The 15,156-nt window shown below is 31.3% G+C and overlaps 1 long non-coding RNA gene across 1 annotated transcript; it reads right to left on the bottom strand.

Moving 5' to 3' along the window:
- Positions 1-7,876: 7,876 nt before the first annotated feature.
- Positions 7,877-12,252, bottom strand: LOC127723660 (uncharacterized). The gene is made up of 3 exons (XR_007992182.1): positions 11,997-12,252; positions 9,108-9,195; positions 7,877-8,105 (listed from the first exon to the last, which is right to left on the bottom strand). It is a non-coding gene; the product is annotated as an uncharacterized LOC127723660 (long non-coding RNA).
- Positions 12,253-15,156: the final 2,904 nt, after the last annotated feature.

The raw sequence follows: 15,156 nt of genomic DNA, 5'->3' as shown, positions 1-15,156 counted from the left end.
AGAGATCAACTGAAACGATATTTCAAAGATACCAAATCAATTTAATCTTGTTAATACAATGTATGTAAACCAGGAAGCGAACAGAAAATGTAATGAAAGTAAAATGAATCTAAGGTATATACATAATGTTCAAGCATTATGAACATATCATTGATCTATTTATGTATTGGTTCATGTTGTTTAACGTTACTTTCTGTAATATTGGCTATATTGTGGTGGCCAGAATTTTATAATTTTTTTTTTTGGGGGGGGGGGGGGTTAGAGGAAGTCGGAGCGCCCGGAGAGAACTGTTGGCAGTGTTGTTCTGTATCCATCGACGCTACGGGTTTCGATCTGTCAACAATTTGACAATATTAATGAAATGTTTTTCGATGTGCCTTCAATAGATTAAATACTAAATAAAAACCAGAAGATAAAGTATTAGTAATGTTTTGAGCACAATTAATAGTGTTAGCAAAAGTGTTCTGACTAGTAATTTCTATGTTTGTTTGTGAAACTAACGATGCGCCTGATTCGTTCAATGACCCATAAACCTCCACATTATGTGTGATACAATCAGTGTGAAAAGATAATCAAACAATGAACTCTTTTGTGAATCATTTTTACATTTACACTATTTTTTTACTTTCCGTTGCGATTATACGGAACTGAGACCACCTCCCATTGCAGGTAGAATTTGAACTTTCTTATTATATATTTGTAATTATATTATAGTCACCTGTAATACAAAACATGATTTTTAAATGTTTAATGAGTGAATATATTTCAAAATAGTTACGATTTGGACATGAGTGTCTTTTCAAGCGAAACGTGATGTGATACTCGTTTTTGTGGGGTTCCTGTTGCTTAATCTTTCTTATTTCTTTTGTAGACTGTTGGTTGTCTTTTTGTTGCTTTTCGTTTTGTGCTATAGCGGTTTCAATTATTTGTGTTCTACTTATTAGTGTGAAACTGCCTTTAGTATGTGCCGCCTTTCTTCTCTTATGACATTGCATAATTTAATTGTGCTGTGTTCTTTAGATAATCATCTTTAATAATGTGGAACTCAACACAAAGGGACATTCTTTAAATTAATCCTTTCTAAACAACAAAAAGGGTCAATTGCTCTTTTTTAGATTTGAATATTTTAGTTCAACACGGAGAACTATTTATTAAATTTACGACAAAACAGACGATGTTTCTTTTCCTATATTTGATTCTTTTTTGGAGAACAGAGGTGATCCTTTGGTCCATTCTTAAGATGCTTACATTTCGAAACTCCATCATTATGATTGTGTCTGTATTGATTTGAAGGATTTAAATGAACGTTATCTTTGAATAACTGGTGAATTATTTAGCCTTCATTTGACAAAAAGTGGAACGGCCATTAATCCAAGTATGCTTATACTTATAACTAAAATTATGCTGAATCATAAATTTTGTTATATGTTATATGAGAATCTGGCGTATTACTTTTGTTGTATAACATGTACTGACATTCTATTCATGTACACGATTTTAAAGAACCTTGAATGATTTTTAAGTGGTAGCCTATATCTAATTAAGAAATAAAATAGTTTGTAATTGACTTTGTAACTGATAGCCTATAGCTACTCAAGACTAATATACTTCTTAACATAAACTAAAGTTTAATGTTTTCCATATTACATACTTTATGTGATTGTCTTCAAATTACAATTAATGAGTTTGTCTCCGTTTTCAATTGTTATACGAGGTTGATTTATTACCTGATGTTTTAAGAATAATTTGAGAAGGGTTATATTACTGATGTTTAATGAATTGTTTGCATATTATCCAAATGGTATCACGGTTACGTTTCAACGCAGTGTGTAGCTAAAGATAAATTTAATTTTATTATGTAAAATATTGATTTGTAAGTATGATGTATTGCATTGTTTTATTGATTTGTAATTTAGCATCTTTGGTGACGGAAATTTTATATAAAAAGACATGTGATGTCTTTGTTTTTATCTTATTTGATCAAATAAGTAATATAATACAAGTTTCATGACTGGTAATTGAGTGTGTTGTCAGTTTAAGCAAGTTTGATAACTTCATTTCCATGAAAGCTTAGAAAAGCTTAAAAATTAAGAAGCAAATGCTTCAAAATACGCAAATATGAAGAAAATCAATACACTGTGAGGTCCTGTTGTTTGTTTTTTTATTATTATTATCAAGTGTTTATACAAATACCGATTCGTTTATCAACTTTACCCAAGAATCCGATAAATGAATTAAAATTTAGATAAATAAATACATTAATTAATCTTCTTTCAAAAGAGGCCTTATAAATTTTATCCGCGAAAAGTGGAATACAGATTTTTGGTTTACAATTATATCGTGTTTATTACTTTTCTAGGCATGTAAGGTGTTTATTTTTTACCACAATGCAATCTCTCAAGATAATTTGCCCTACTCATGCATTATGTCTTCTAAGTTATTCGACATATATCATGATATGGTTCGTTGTTATCCTATACTAAAAAAACTGTATGTCTTAATTGTTTTTTTAAATTAATTTCTTTAAAGATCGCTTTTCAGTTTGAAAACCCGCCGGGGTTTTTGTATCTTTAAATGATTAATCTCGGAAAGTTTTTAAGTTTTCCTGTTTTTTCGCTAAAGTGTTTTTGGTTGCATAAAGATCTGCGTTCTTGTCTTTGAAAACGTCTTAAATACAAAAATGTGCGCAGTTTTAGATTGGGGGAGGGGAGAGTTTTTTTGACATTATTTGGCATTCCTCCGAAGTGTTTAGTGTACATATTATTTTAACATGTCACCACGTTCGGCAACTGTATATCTTTGTAAAATATTTATTGGGTGAGTTTTCCATCATTCGGACTCTATAATTTTCTAGTTAAGTTAAGTGTTAGCATAAATTTGTTAGTTTTTGTTATCCTAATTTGTAGGTTTCCTAATTGATACTGTTTTCATTTATTTAAAGTCTGGCCATTTTCGGTGTACCTGATTGACGAACCCAAAAGTCCATAGACTTTCGGTGTGCGATTTGAACCTTATTGAATGGACAAAATTCGTAATTTTTACTAGTTCATAAGTGGCATTGAGAACGAGGGACTAAACGAAAGATCAATGTGCTGTATTAAAGCTTTGAATAATCCTTAATTAATCGTTGATAAAGGACTATTGTGTGTAGTATGATGTTTCTACATAGCCGCCTTTATCAGTCCCTTACAGTCATTTTAGTTGAAGTTAAACGTGCACACTACATTTTATAGAGTTGCTGCAATATTATGATTGACTGTTATGTCAATTTCGGTCTTTAAGTTCAGGTTTGAAATGATTAACACACGGAACCAATTGCTTTACGTTTTTTGTTTCCCTCATTCTTCTGTTTTAACAATATTTCATATTTGTAGTTAATGCTAAATGAAAATAAAACCCTTTGAATTTTGACTAATGAAGTCAGTATAATGTTTTTGTGTATGTTATATTTTTACATTTGTAGTACAGTGATAATATGGTTATTGAACATTACCTAACTGCTTTTATATACTAATACACGCCTTAACTCCTATGTATAACGTCTTGATAGAATTTATGATGAAGGAGAAATATATTATTTATTAGTGTTCCAAATAGTCATCATATATATTTATATATCTACTATGCTTTTCGTTAATTATGTAATTTTGCTGTTTGTTAATTTTGTTACTTTACTGTACGTTAATCATATCAGGCGTAATTTTTAGTTTGTATATAGAGAAAGCGATTATGTATGATGTTATCCTTCTATATATTCTATTATACAAAATTTATACTTAATAACTAGAAAAAAAGATTATTTTTTTTGCCATTGATCTTAGTAATAGTATAAACTAATAACCAATCGTTTATCTGTCTTATATTTAAGGATGGTATCACCTTTTATAAGCATAATCAATTGGAAAAGAGAAAGAAAACACTTTTTATATGCTTTCCTGATCATATCTGTTGTCTTTTTGAGATAACGAAATCTACAACTAATTGAACTTGCAATTATTCAATGTGCATATACGTTGGTTTCACTTTGATTATACATGTATCACAAAACAATATTAATTATCGTAATTATTGTCGCTAAAAAACCTAACATGAATGTTACGAAGTTTGTTTTGCTGTGTATCTCTAAACTAGCAAAAGGATTACAGTACTTAGGGACAGTCCCTTTCTGTCCTACCTTCAAGAGGATCACATGCACCATCTTGACCTAAATTCTGTGCTAGATGTTTATAAGGTTTATAAATCTTCATCTGTTCAATGAAGAACATAATGACTTGGTAATGTAAATACACAGAGAATACCTTTCTGTTCCTTCGTTTCTGCTATTCAAATGATTTGCTAAACCTAATTAAAACATAAATGTATTTGACACATTAGATCATTCATTAAGACAGGGTCAGCTAATGATCATGACAGAAGATGAGTTTTACAGAAAAAAGGGACTCATACGTTTACAAGTATCACTGCATTGTAAGTTGCTTGTAGTTTGTAATGTGAATGAAAAACATGGATAAATGTATCAATAATTGACATCATTAAATTCAATACACATACATTTAAATTATAAAATATAATTATGGTTTCAAATCAATTACATAACATTTCCTTGTATTTCATTTGTTTAAGTTAACAATCTTCTGCTCTGTAACGCTTGATACTGATAGTAGTCCAAACGATTGATGTTTGGGAATAACTACCCTCAAATGTAAAATATTAAGGACCGCTGGTTAAAAGCAACATTTGTAATGGCATAAAACATGTTGGAGCCTCAATCTTAATGGATGTAAGCAGACCAGTAAAAGTTGTCGAAGGTCACCTTGAAAGTTTTGGTAAGATACAAATTTTAATAAATTACAATTACATAATACATGATCTAAAAATGTTCAGTAAAATATCATATCAAATTCGCACAATTGCAAGGTGGGTAGTATCGACTGTGACTGACAGGTCAAAAGCAGTGACACTGAGCAAGTTGTAGAAGAAACATATCATACATATGTAGTTGTGCAGAGATATTTCTAGAACAATCTGTACATGTAAGCTAAATTAAGTTTAAAATCTTCAAACGTCATACAGAGTTACAAAAAAATAACATAACACAAAATTATTTAGATAAACAATAGTTATCATCGTGAGCTTGCTCTGACAAAGTAAGTTGCGAAATGAAGTAAAGTTAAAGATTAAACAATTTTTATGTAGAAAATATAATGAAAATTACAAAAAAAAATTGTTTGTTTTAATTGCTCTTTTTTTTTAAGTAAGTTGTATGTCTGTTTGATAATTGATGTCCATGTTTTTGCAAAAAGTTGTAAATTCGAAACTGTTGAATTTTGCAAGATATAATTGATATAAACAGTAATGCTGTATGAACGAACTAACTTCGTACATAGAGTGTTCAAGTAAGATATAAAGCCAGTATCACATAAATCAAGTTTTGGCAGGTCATGCTTATGTTAGCATTATAACAATTTACATATACATAATCTACTTTTCAACATAATTCGAAAAATTGTTAAAGTAGACTTTTCATTAGTTTCTATTCATATTACAAAAGAGTGGCGAACAATACAAAATGGATATCCAAACTGATGTAATAATACAAAAGTAACTCGCGTGGTTCAGTTATACAATTTCAAAATGTTAATAAAGTTTTTATTTAAGCTCATACCCTGGTTACACACCATCAGCTGACGTACAAACTAACACCAGACGTCGCCAACGTGCTCCTAAGAAAACATTATTTTATTTTGTAAATGACTCGAATAATGATTATTTTTGTGCCGTTAAACACAAATATTGTTTAACTTTGCTGTTATACATGTTATACAGTCGCAAAAAATTAATGTTTTTGTTTAAAGACATACCTTTCTTAAAACATATTTAAGTATATTTCCGATTACAATGTACGATAATATGTAAGGCAGTCTCCAATCATGTCGTATACTACTACCTAACACAACACAAATTTTGTATGACTTGTCTTGGGACATTGTCATGATTTACCTCTTTTCTCCAAGGTGGTACCTAACACTACAGGGAGATAACTCTGTAAAGATCAGCTAAACGTTTTAATTACGTTGTATTGTTAAGGAAATATTAAGCTTCTCAATGATCAAAATTAGTGTTTGTCAAACTGCTATATAACCAATGAAAATTCTTTGGTAAAGTGGTTGGTTCAAATTTTTCGAAATTTTAATATTTTTGTCAAAGGGTCAAAGTAAACATTATGTCAAAATTTTATGAAAATTAAACGAGCCAAATAAATATTAGTCAAGGTGTTGGGTACCACCTTAAGTGTATATTTTCTATTTTGTTATATAATTAAATGTATTGTGTTTTCATTTCCGTTTAAGTATGTTGTTTATATGCACTATAGCTGCAACCCATATGCGAGTTTAACAGCTGTCAACAATTAAGGGGATGGTAGAGCACTTATGAATGAGTTCAACTCTGCAATATTTCTTATATGTCTATATCAAATTGTAGCCTACAACTCACTGACTATCGGATGTTGCTCCCTGCCATGTTTGTTTTCGTAAATTATTTTACCACCGAGCAGGCAGGCGGTTTTCAGGTTTTCATTCTTTCAAATTGTGTCATGTCGGTTTTTCTTTTTAGGTATAAAACAGTCTCCGGGACAAGTTTGCACTTCCGCTGAGTGCAAAAGTTGTCACCTTAATTTTTGGAGTTAAGTCAAAATGAAGTTGATAACTTGGTTGGTATTGGTTCCCTGATATTTGTCCTAAAAAAATTTGGCTCTAGCACCACTGTTGAAAAAGTTATGCCCCTTTTTTCAACAATTTCCTCAGAGGAAAAGTAGTTTTCCTCAAGGGAAATCAAATTTCCCTAAAGGAAAAAGATTTTTCCTTAAGGGAAATTGTATTTTCCTCAAGGGAAAAAGATTTCCCTTAGGGAATTTGCTGCATTAATATTTCCTTTGAGGAAATTCTATTTCCTGTGAGGAAATTTGCGGCTTCAAATTTTCCTTTGAGGAAATTTTATTTCCTCTGAGGAAATTTGAGGCTTCAAATTTTCCTCTGAGGAAATTTGCAGCTTCAAATTTTCCTTGGAGGAAATACTTTTTCCTGTGAGGAAATTTTGTCAACTGCAATTTCCTTTGAGGAAATATTTAACAAACACTTTTCCTTGAGGGAAAATTCAATACCACAAATTTCCTCTAAGGAAAACATTGTTCTCCAAATTTCCTCTAAGGAAATTTCTGTACATCAACTTTCCCTGTAGGAAATGCTTTCCCCTATTTTTACTCATTGTAAATTTCTTCACTATACAAACAGTATGAACATAATGTTTACAAGACTTAATAAATGATACAAATGATATTTAAACTTTAATAAATTTTTGACTCAAAATAATCATGACATACAAAAACAATATAGTGAGTCTGACTGTTTAGGTCAAGGTATTGTGCATACTTTATATGACTTTAACTTTGATTTTTAAAATATTTTTTGTAGCAAAGTATTCTGTTTTCTTTGTTATTGTTTCAATTGTATACATTAATAAGCAACCAATTTGAATGTCATACCATTTGTGGAGTTCTTAAGAATGCGTTCATATTTGCAGATTAAATAATAAAATAAACACTTTTCTTGTAAATTTTAATTTTCCTCTGTTTCAGCTGCTGTGTACAGTTATTCAATTCACTACGTAAAAGTTCACAACATAAATTATTCCATTCACTAAACAATTTCCTTCAATTCTTAGAGAAAACATTTTTGCAATTTGTTCTTCGAAGATCTTCTTCAGTACATTTGATATGAGGGAGCGATGTAAATGAGTGGATAAAGCTGGTGTTCCTTTCAACAACAAAATACTATTATTTTCTTCATTTCTCCCTTCTTTCGACGAATATATATAATATGTTGTTGCATTTATACAATTGTGTTTTTCTGCATCTATGATAGAACTCCATTTTGTTTATAGCCATTATCATGTGATTATGATGAAATTTCCTATTTCTTTTTTGCAGGAAAGCACACATTCCATTTCACATTCATCCAATTAGCGCACCATGTAGATAGATATCAACTTTCAGTTTCCTCTTCAGTATTGACCTATTGATCATGAAAACCAAGATGTCTGATCACCTATAAATACACAAAATAAACAAATAAAATGTTATAAATGGAGAGAGAAACAGCAATAAAAAAGCTTATTTTGTCATGTTTATGAACATTTTAAGAATATTTCCTTTCTTACTTGCATGACTTGTGAGTTCTCTTAATTCCGTGCTTTTTGTCTATGGGTTTTTATATTACCCCGGTAGTTGATTTTGTGCATTTTATCAATCTTTCGAGTTGAGGCAATTGCAACGATTATTTTTACAGTTTGTTCTTTATATGTTGAGCTGTTAAACCACTGTCCAAGGTTAAGGTAGGGTTGAGTGCTCACAAACCTGATTTTTTTATTACATGTATTAGTTTTTATTGATTTTTAACTAGCTGTCAGTAGCTGTGAGTACTAACAGATCTTTGTGTCTTTTCGATTAAGAGAAAGGTATACATTTCCTGCTTAGTTCGGACTGTTTATTTTTTTGCAGGAAATCTACCGGTATGTCATTTGTTGTCTGGTGAAGAGTTGTGTTATTGGCAATCATGCCACATCTTCTTATTTTTATATAACCTTGCCATATTCTGATTGTGCCTGTTCCAAGTTCGGAGCCTGTAGTTTATTCTGACACTCAAATTTAGTGGTTGTAGTTGTTTCATATCTGTCATATTTATTTTTTTTTAATTTGTTTTGTTATAAACTAGGCAATTAGTTCTACAGTTGGGATTATTTCAATTTTTCGTCTGAGGGCCTTTTATAGCTGACTACTTTGACAATAGGGTATGGACTTTCTCATTATTGAAGGCCGTCACTGGCCTATAATTGCTTTCTTAGAGCAATGATCAATAGTTTTCATATTTAATATGCCACATCTTTTTATTTTTATAATAATCATGATAATCATCTTTCAAGGGCAATAACTTTTATAAAAGTGGCCTTATGAGTCTTATCGAGCATCACTGATGAGTGTTTTGTAGACGAAACGCGCGTCTGGCGTAAATACAAAATGTAATCCTGGTATCTATGATGAGTTTACTTACCATTTAGGTTTTGTTGACTTCTGCAAATTTTAAATTGCCTATCATTTCTGCTGTTTATAATTTCTCTGTATCTTCTATAGTTCTTGTCCTACACATAAAAAGAGTAAAAATTATTATTTAATGACATCTTGCATCAATAATTATTTTGCTGTTTAATGTATATATCAATACGTGTTTAATAAAAAGCTGTACCATGAGTGCTTGATAAGCTTGTTGCCCTTTTAGCTTGGGTTTATGCTTTAAATGAATTTTAATGATCAACTACATTATAGAAAAACTCTGAGCACTGCGCAACTAAGACCCCCCCCCCCCCCCCCCCACCTACAAAAAACAAAACTACAGGCTCTAAAGAACCTGTGTCGCTCACCTGACTCTATTTGGGTTTTTGAAATCATATAAAAAAGATAAAAATCATAACAGATACTTTAATAATGATTGAGGCCATATTTGGTTTAATATTGTCCTACTCCGCTGGCGGCCGTCTTGGATGATGCATCAGCTACAGAGTAACAACACTTGGTCAACACCTCATAAGGAACATTCATGCTATGTTTGGTTTCATTCCATTCAGTGGTTCTCTAAAAGAAGACATTTGTATGTATTTCCTATAGGGTCCTATCTTAAACTAAGGACCCCGCTGCCGGCCATCTTGGATGATAGATCGGCAACAAAGTAACAACTCTTGGTCAGCACCTCATAAGGAATTCAGTGGTTCTCTAGAAGTTCAAAATGTAAAAAGTTAACAACGGCAACGGACGACGACGGACGCCAAGTGATGAGAAAAGCTCACTTGGCCTTTCGAGCCAGATGAGCTAAAAAAGGACATGCACACAGAGTGGTATTCATTGAAACAAAACATGAAAATAATTTGCCTCCATTTTAAGGGATATTGCAAGTGTATATACATTTTGTAAGTTTAAGGCCGGGATTTTTGAACAAATACAATTCTAAAACCTTCCAAAGTGTGAAAATGGACAATTTTAAACAATTTTCCAACAACTAAAATTCCATAACTCTGCATCTTATATAAAAATAAATAGCGGATGATACTCCGGCTTGCATATCATATAAAGTTATAAAGGAAGATAACTGAAGAACGGTAAAATTTATACTACTAAAATTATAACTTGATCTGATTTTGTGGTAAAAAGTATTGCGTTAAAGTTTAATAAAATTTGGTTGAGGCAAACTTAATTTAGAGGACGGAAACGTAAAATTCATCTTTTTTTCCATCTATAAAGGACATAACTCTAGAACAGACTGAGTCAGTAAAAGTGACACCACCAAAATTCAAACTGTTTTTTGTGGTAATAAGCATTGTGTGCAAGTTTCATAACATTTGGTTGAGGCAAACTAAAGTTAAAGATAGAGAGCCGGAAACCAAAAATTCAGCAATTTTTCCATTTGTAAAGGGGCATAACTCTAGAATGGTAACACTGACACCACCAAAATTCACACTTGATCTGAGTATTGTGGTAATAAGCTTTTGTAAAAGTTTTATAACATTTGGTTGAGGCAAACTAAATTAGAGAACAAAAACCAATGACTTTGGGACAGACGGACAGACGGTCAAAGGTTGACTCACTATCACATGACTATGGGTCATAAAAATGTAAAGGGAGTTTATGTCAATATTTAAAATCAATTCACCAAAGTTTCATAAAAATTGGTGAAAGCATTCTTGAGACTATCCAAAGTCTCAATATACAATAAAAACTTAAATCAGAATTTTTTTTTTAAATTGAAAGGGAAATTATCATGATTATGTTAATTGGCAATATTAATAAATGCATGCAACAATTTCTGAAATTTACAGTATATATGCTTTCAATCCCACCATATTTTTGCACCTGTCCTAAGTCAGGAGCCTATATGTGGCATTTGTCAGTTTTGTATGATATTTAATTTTAGTTTCTTTTATATATTTCGGAGTTTAGTATGACGTCCATTATCACTGAACTAGTATACATTTTTGTTAAGGAGCCAACTGAAGCACGCCTCAGGCTGTGGGATTTTCTCGCTGCATTGAAGTCACATTGGTGACCGACTCATCTGCTCTTTGGGCAGGTTGTTGTCTCTCTGACACATTCCCCATTTCTATTTTCAATTCTATTTTAAATTCAATTATAAATGTAAGGCTTCTTGTTGATTTGTTTTACATTTGTCATTTCGAGGCCTTTTATTATATTTACAGCTTTCTATATGCATAGGTGCTTGAGGACAGGATCCTGTTTTGAGCCCCCCCCCCCCCCCCCCCCCAAATAGTCCCTCCCCCTTATTATCATAAATCTTAGATTTTTCAATATATATCACTTATTTGTACCATATACATACTAATATACCATATTTTTACTCTTAATATGCATGTTTACTATCAACGTGAATCTCGACTCCTGTCCTCAAGCACCTATGTCTATATGGTGTGAATTTTGCTCATTGTTGATGGTCGTACGATTATCTATAGCTCAGCGAAACAACATCACAACTGTTTCCAAGTTTGTGAAGTCAGAGGACTATATTCATCTTTCCGACTTTCAGATCATTTGTTGATTTTTCATGAATATGTGCCATTCCAATATGAAATAGCCAAGGATTTGTATAGTGATACAAATCCTTGAAATAGCTAAATCATGTATATATTAAAAAAAAACTTTAAACTAGGATACTCATTTGGGGAACTAATGATTTGTTGGTTTTTCCCTAGTCCAAATAATTATGACGACTGGCAAGGCTATTTTTTTTTTCTGGGACGCCTAAATAGCCTTGCAAGACGTCATAATTATTTGGACTAGGTTTTCCCCACCATCGACATCGTCCTGTGGACGAAACGAGTTTGGCGCATTAACAAAAAGATCATGTCTGTAGTGACAAGTTAGTGTGTGTGCTTACCAATATTTGAATTTTATGAGCCTTCTTTTTGAATATTTTTTTCATTTTTTGGTACAATACTGACGTCGAGTGCTGTTGTTGTTGTGCTGTTTATTTTTTACAAAAGCGATCAAGTAATGCAGGGGAAGGAAACTTACTTAAAAGACCAAAATGAGTCGCAACTAATGGTACATAAATATTTTACTATGCAGTCAGTATCCTGATATACATGTATATACTCTTAGACTCATTTCACAGAAAAATCGTACAAGTGAAAATTCTCGTTATTCATGAACATTTTAGATCACTTAAAATTTAGATTTTATAACTTAGATTACGAAAGATGATAATTTGTCAAATAAGCCCTTGTAACCAGGTGCTGCATTTTTTAGCACGTGTCAAAAAACAGTTAAAAGTGCCGGGATCTGACAGAGCTTTCAAGAGCTATTTCTGTTACTGTGAGTTTATTATATATTTATCACAAAAAGCTAATGCTAATTTCTTTTCATTTAATATGGGTCTATATGAAGCCCCCACCCCTCCTCCAGCTTATCTGATTAATTTACGATCACTCTGAGTAAAGAAAGTAAGTCACAATTGCTTATATAAGGTATTTTAAATTCTGGTTGATAGTTGTCTCATCACCAATCATACTACATCTCCTTATTTTTTTTACAATAAAGCTATATTTAGATGCGGTATAGTGATGCATGTGTAAACATGCAGCATGCTTGTAAATAATTGTTAAAATACAGCACAAAAGATGCATAATATATCAAACTCGAGTCAACGCCATGTCAAAAACTAAAAAAAAAAAAAAAAAAAAAAGCCAAATGACAAATAGTCTATAAAAAAACTATAGCATGCAACTAGGCCTATACAGTAGCTCTATGTTCTTATAGATCTCATAACATTACGATTAAAAGTCAGATTATGTGTGTGTAAGTTTATTAGAAAATTCAACGAGACACGTCCTAATCAGGTAAAATCCAAAATAACAATTTACAAATTCAGATCTACTGCCTGTTGTATATTGCTTACATGATTGTATATTGCCAAACGAATAAATATGTCTGGTACGGGATGGCGGCTTCGAAGCGGAGACAAAAAGACCCAGATAAATGAAAGTGTAGAATTTTTGTTGTGGAGAATTTTTTTTTAAAGAACTAGATTCATATCTCAGAATTTGAATATAGCATCTCGTTTTCTTTAGATAAATTGTTAGCTATTACTGACTATTATAATTACCCCCTTATAAGTATTCGCAAAACATGAAGTTAATGATCAATGAATATGAAAACATTTTATAAAGTATAAATATTGGTAAACGTACAGCAAGTCATATGACTATTATAGTTCGAATAAATTAGTTTACAATAACTGTTGAAAGGTTATGAGAGAAAAATCTGGATGAATTTATTTTTATTAGAATGATTTATTTTACAGTAAAGGCTTCATATTTTTAATCTTATTTGTAAAAGAAAGGTGACATGTTTAACACCATGGAGCCAGTAAATTAACAAACTACTATGATGGATTTTTTTCTTTACAATCATTGATCATTATTTATATTTGAGAATAACTTTTGTTTACAATTCGTTTTCATAAATAATGGTTCAAGAAAAAAACTTTTTGAAAATTAGTCTGTTAGTTTCCAAAGAAAAAAAATATCTTAAAAACTGAACTGTGAGTTTTCAATCGTTACGTTTTGTTATACTTTTTTAGTGTTAATCTCAGCAAAGACAAATTTGGTGATAAAAATCGATTTGTTGGTCTTTAAAAAAAAAACATACGTCATAATGTAATCTTCATCTGGAGATATTCATTCCCTACTGTAAAATATTGAGTTTTTGGTTGATTAATGTCGGGTGTGTCTGACGTACCGAATAATATATGATAGGTACATGTAGGTCTTGTAATTGAGACCGCCCGTGATACGGTCGGAAAATTTCGACTGCCAACGAAAAAGGATGGACAGAAAATTGGTCTAATACCAGGCTACTTATAGTCCACTTGAAGAGTTGCTGCAAGGATTCAGCGTCCCCATTCGGACGTGTCTGAGCACAACCCAATGGACGTTCCACTATCATTACTGCTAAGGATTTATTGCCGGTCAGAAGAAGACCTGTAACGACGCTATTTCTATAGTTACTCTAGTTCGCTAACAAATTCGCTTCTTGTTCCATTGAATATAAAGGAAAGAGTTATCTAATATAGATGTATATATATATATATATATATATACACGTCTAAATTGAAAACAACGTTCAAACCTATGATTGCGTTGGATAAAAACCGCAATTTTTATACGTGTGCATGTAAAACAAATTTCTTGGTAGAGGGGTCTTTATACAGCATAAACAACATTTTCCAAAAGACCAAAAAGTGAAAAAGTATATTTTAACAAAACGCATTTGACTAACAGGTCGAACAACTGATGTTCTTAAACCCTGCTGACTGCCATTGGCTATTACCAAATAAATTGATCACCAGATGTAAAAAATGGATCTTACATATTAATTAAATACCAAACAGAAAACAATAAACTTACGGAATAGATGGTATACCGCAAACATGAGGTGCAAAAATTTGTACACCATATCCGGATTTCGACATTTTATGTCTCTTCAGTGATGTTAGGGATCGAAACTGTATTTGGAAGGCCATATAGTATATATAGGAAAAAAATAAGACTGAAAATGCACCAAATATTTATATTCAATATGAATACTCACATTTTGTCTATTACAACAACAAGTTGTTCAAAAATTGTTGTAATAGACAAAATGTGAATATTCATATTGAATATAAATATTTGGTGCATTTTCAGCCTTATTTTTTTCCCCTATTTTATGCACAGCATGGACAAAATTTAAAACTTTTTAATATATATATATATTTTTCTTGAACTACTATAAATAAAGTAGTTCATTTTAAAATGTATTCTTTAAAGGTTAAGAAAACAATAAGTTAAAATGGCTGGTACATACATGGCTTCATTGCTAATACCAAAAAGGTATAGCCAATTTCCCGTTTATTTTTTTTCGTTGTTTGGTTCACATGTTCAAATTTAATAAATTGATGAATTTAATAATTTATTGATATCCAAAATCTTTGTTAATATATTTACTTCGGTAGAAAAGAAAGTGAATCTTCTCATCGGGACTTTAATTTATCTGCA

This window comes from Mytilus californianus, unplaced genomic scaffold (assembly GCF_021869535.1).
Source record: "Mytilus californianus isolate M0D057914Y unplaced genomic scaffold, xbMytCali1.0.p SCAF_13, whole genome shotgun sequence".
Lineage (NCBI taxonomy): Eukaryota > Metazoa > Mollusca > Bivalvia > Mytilida > Mytilidae > Mytilus > Mytilus californianus.
Note: the sequence above shows the minus strand (reverse complement) of the source record. Positions and strands in the feature narration are given on the sequence as shown.